Here is a 5,000-nt window from a genome sequence, read left to right on the forward strand (position 1 = left end):
AAGACAATATGTAAGCACCAGCATGGAACAACACCCAGTGCATCCTCTCCGCCACATTAGACAATCCACACTATCATAACCAGACCGGGAGGTCCACTCACAAAACAGAATACCCCACCCTTCCGACAACCACCATTGCTCAGCTAAGCCACCAACACCCACACATGTCCTACACAGGGGTACACCCAACATCACAATACTGCCTCCTGTCACAGCACACAAACAATGGCAGGAATGAAAGACACAGGTCTGCCACAAGCATGGAATCAGAGCGCCGCCTGTCATGAGCCAAAGGTGCATCCTGACGTGGCAAATCAGATGATGCCGCAGGCATCCACTTACTATAATCACAATCAACAAACCGGCCGCCGCCGCCGCCGCCCCCCCCCCCCCAATACACCTTTCCTTACAACAATGTGTACCTTAACCTAACCCACATTGTACCTTAACCCAACCCACATTGTACCTTAACCTAACCCACATTGTACCTTAACCTAACCCACATTGTACCTTAACCTAACCCACATTGTACCTTAACCTAACCCATATTGTACCTTAACCTAACCTATATTGCGCCTTAACCTAACCCACATTGTACCTTAACCTAACCCACATTGTACCTTAACCTAACCCATATTGTACCTTAACCTAACCTATATTGCGCCTTAACCTAACCCATATTGTACCTTAACCTAACCTATATTGCGCCTTAACCTAACCCATATTGTACCTTAACCTAACCCACATTGTACCTTAACCTAACCCACATTGTACCTTAACCTAACCCATATTGTACCTTAACCTAACCTATATTGCGCCTTAACCTAACCCACATTGTACCTTAACCTAACCCACATTGTACCTTAACCTAACCCATATTGTACCTTAACCTAACCTATATTGCGCCTTAACCTAACCCATATTGTACCTTAACCTAACCTATATTGCGCCTTAACCTAACCTATATTGCGCCTTAACCTAACCTATATTGCGCCTTAACCTAACCTATATTGCGCCTTAACCTAACCTATATTGCGCCTTAACCTAACCTATATTGCGCCTTAACCTAACCTATATTGCGCCTTAACCTAACCTATATTGCGCCTTAACCTAACCCACGTTGCGCCTTAACCTAACCCACGTTGCGCCTTAACCCAACCCACGTTGCGCCTTAACCTAACCCACGTTGCGCCTTAACCCAACCCACGTTGCGCCTTAACCCAACACACGTTGGGCCTTAACCTGCTCTGTAATTGTCATACGACGCGTTAAATTAGTGTAGTGTTGCCTAACTGCAACCCCCGCAATATAGTTTGCTACTCGCACTGCCCGGTCCCCAGAGTATCGCTTCATGTTAAACACCTTGCAGCTATACACTGTAATGCGGACGGCAGCAGGACGTACATGCTCAATGCCCTTCGCAGTTGTTCATTGGCATTCGCATGGCGAAGCACAGCCTACGTTGTGGTACGGCTTGTGTCAACTGTCCGCTGATGTTGTACGTCCAAATCACACACTGTACTGCACATTGGTCCTCATGTACTGAATGATACATCGTGGTACATGTGTGACCGTACCACGACTGCGCCAACAACGGCGAACCATACGGTCCAAATATTGTGCACTCAGCTACGTGTCGTCTCCCTATAAGAGCTGGATTGCAGTATGGTATGCCGTGGATGGCGATCACCATGAGCCGTCTGTTGATGTAGTGGCGCGTGTTGTCAGACGTAGTCGTCTCTTCTCACACACCGTGATAGCATGGTGCACTGCGTTCCACATCTGCGACATGCGACAGAGGCCGGTTGACAGTCGTTCGCGCAATGGACATCGCATACGTACGGGGGCCACCTTCCACGTGTTCGCGAAGCGTGCACATGTTGTTGCGTGTATGTGGGCAGACATAGTGTGTCGTGACACCTGACACAGGCATGCAACAATCGTTGAATTTGCAAATGGCGATGGACGTCTACGTTTGCTGGTGACGTTACGCAAATGAAGAACTGGTAAACCGTTGTGGTGCGGTTGTTCTCGCTAGAGGTGAATCAGTGATGGCGACGATCGGTTGAGCTACCAACCGGTTGTTTCAGCGATACCCACCATGCCCACGAACGTGAATGGCATGTGGGTGTGAAGCGATACGCGGCGGTGGCTGGGTGGGACCGTCCCCGGCCGGTGAGGGGGGGCCTCCCGGCGTGCTGGCCGCGCGGTGCGTGGGCGCACGCGCTACAGCCGGCTGGTGGGGGCGGCCAGTGGCAGGCGCGCCGGCCGACGGAGGCGGCAGGCGGCGCAGCTGCGCGCCGGCGCACCCTGCACGCGGCGCCGTGCGGCCAAAGTAGGTCCTCGCGGGCCCGGTGCGAAGCGCGGTGGACATCTGCAGTGTGCTGGTCCGATTGAGGACTGTGTGCGCTGAGGATGCGCCGCCGCCCGGCGCTCGGCGCCGCGACGCCGTCTGCTGCTCGGTCGCCTCTGCGGTTCTCGCAGGTGGATTGTATCGCAGCTGTGCGGACGTGTTGGCGCGTGCGCTGTGCTGGGAGAGTTCGCTTCGGCACCCAAGTGGGGCTTTTGTCCTTCTGTGGCGCTGGCGTTGGAGCTGCCGGCCACCGTAGGTGGCGCGTGTTGTCTCCCGCCGGCAATGCCACGACAGCACGCTCCCGGGCCTCTGTCGGCAGCGGCAAGCTCAGTTGGGAGCACGGGTGGTCGCACCTAAAGCGTCTACTCGCCAAACTCCGGGCGATTGCGCCTCTCTCGAACCCGACCAAGTACTTAGGACGGCGCTGCGCGCCGCCGGGACCTGAGAGGGTTTCGAGGTGTATTGTGCAGGGGAGCTCAGCCTCCTCCTGTTTGCAGAATAATTGAGCGGACGCTTGCGTGTTCGCGCGGGCTCCCGGGACACACTCCCGGGCGGCCGGCTGCTCAGCTCTAGTTGACGCAGCTCCCTGGTTGATCCTGCCAGTAGTCATATGCTTGTCTCAAAGATTAAGCCATGCATGTCTCAGTACAAGCCGCATTAAGGTGAAACCGCGAATGGCTCATTAAATCAGTTATGGTTCCTTAGATCGTACCCACGTTACTTGGATAACTGTGGTAATTCTAGAGCTAATACATGCAAACAGAGTCCCGACCAGAGATGGAAGGGACGCTTTTATTAGATCAAAACCAATCGGTCGGCTCGTCCGGTCCGTTTGCCTTGGTGACTCTGAATAACTTTGGGCTGATCGCACGGTCCTCGTACCGGCGACGCATCTTTCAAATGTCTGCCTTATCAACTGTCGATGGTAGGTTCTGCGCCTACCATGGTTGTAACGGGTAACGGGGAATCAGGGTTCGATTCCGGAGAGGGAGCCTGAGAAACGGCTACCACATCCAAGGAAGGCAGCAGGCGCGCAAATTACCCACTCCCGGCACGGGGAGGTAGTGACGAAAAATAACGATACGGGACTCATCCGAGGCCCCGTAATCGGAATGAGTACACTTTAAATCCTTTAACGAGTATCTATTGGAGGGCAAGTCTGGTGCCAGCAGCCGCGGTAATTCCAGCTCCAATAGCGTATATTAAAGTTGTTGCGGTTAAAAAGCTCGTAGTTGGATTTGTGTCCCACGCTGTTGGTTCACCGCCCGTCGGTGTTTAACTGGCATGTATCGTGGGACGTCCTGCCGGTGGGGCGAGTCGAAGGCGTGCGACGCGCCTCGTGCGTGCTCGTGCGTCCCGAGGCGGACCCCGTTGCAATCCTACCAGGGTGCTCTTGAGTGAGTGTCTCGGTGGGCCGGCACGTTTACTTTGAACAAATTAGAGTGCTTAAAGCAGGCAAGCCCGCCTGAATACTGTGTGCATGGAATAATGGAATAGGACCTCGGTTCTATTTTGTTGGTTTTCGGAACCCGAGGTAATGATTAATAGGGACAGGCGGGGGCATTCGTATTGCGACGTTAGAGGTGAAATTCTTGGATCGTCGCAAGACGAACAGAAGCGAAAGCATTTGCCAAGTATGTTTTCATTAATCAAGAACGAAAGTTAGAGGTTCGAAGGCGATCAGATACCGCCCTAGTTCTAACCATAAACGATGCCAGCCAGCGATCCGCCGCAGTTCCTCCGATGACTCGGCGGGCAGCCTCCGGGAAACCAAAGCTTTTGGGTTCCGGGGGAAGTATGGTTGCAAAGCTGAAACTTAAAGGAATTGACGGAAGGGCACCACCAGGAGTGGAGCCTGCGGCTTAATTTGACTCAACACGGGAAACCTCACCAGGCCCGGACACCGGAAGGATTGACAGATTGATAGCTCTTTCTTGATTCGGTGGGTGGTGGTGCATGGCCGTTCTTAGTTGGTGGAGCGATTTGTCTGGTTAATTCCGATAACGAACGAGACTCTAGCCTGCTAACTAGTCGCGTGACATCCTTCGTGCTGTCAGCGATTACTTTTCTTCTTAGAGGGACAGGCGGCTTCTAGCCGCACGAGATTGAGCAATAACAGGTCTGTGATGCCCTTAGATGTTCTGGGCCGCACGCGCGCTACACTGAAGGAATCAGCGTGTCTTCCTAGGCCGAAAGGTCGGGGTAACCCGCTGAACCTCCTTCGTGCTAGGGATTGGGGCTTGCAATTGTTCCCCATGAACGAGGAATTCCCAGTAAGCGCGAGTCATAAGCTCGCGTTGATTACGTCCCTGCCCTTTGTACACACCGCCCGTCGCTACTACCGATTGAATGATTTAGTGAGGTCTTCGGACTGGTACGCGGCATTGACTCTGTCGTTGCCGATGCTACCGGAAAGATGACCAAACTTGATCATTTAGAGGAAGTAAAAGTCGTAACAAGGTTTCCGTAGGTGAACCTGCGGAAGGATCATTACCGACTAGACTGCATGTCTTTCGATGTGCGTGTCGTGTCGCGCAACACGCTACCTGTACGGCTCGCAGTAGCCGTGCGCCGCGTGCGGAACCACGCGTGCTTCTCAAAACTAACGCCAATGTTGTGTGGTACGAGCGCTGAAGCGCTGGAGCGG

General features: G+C 53.5%; 1 non-coding gene across 1 annotated transcript; it reads left to right on the forward strand.

Moving 5' to 3' along the window:
• The first annotated feature begins 2,936 nt into the window (after positions 1–2,936).
• Positions 2,937–4,846, forward strand: LOC126433727 (small subunit ribosomal RNA). Its single transcript, XR_007578706.1, has one exon. It is a non-coding gene; the product is annotated as a small subunit ribosomal RNA (ribosomal RNA).
• The last annotated feature ends 154 nt before the right edge of the window (positions 4,847–5,000 follow it).

Source organism: Schistocerca serialis, unplaced genomic scaffold (genome assembly GCF_023864345.2).
Source record: "Schistocerca serialis cubense isolate TAMUIC-IGC-003099 unplaced genomic scaffold, iqSchSeri2.2 HiC_scaffold_1173, whole genome shotgun sequence".
Classification (NCBI taxonomy): Eukaryota; Metazoa; Arthropoda; class Insecta; order Orthoptera; family Acrididae; genus Schistocerca; species Schistocerca serialis.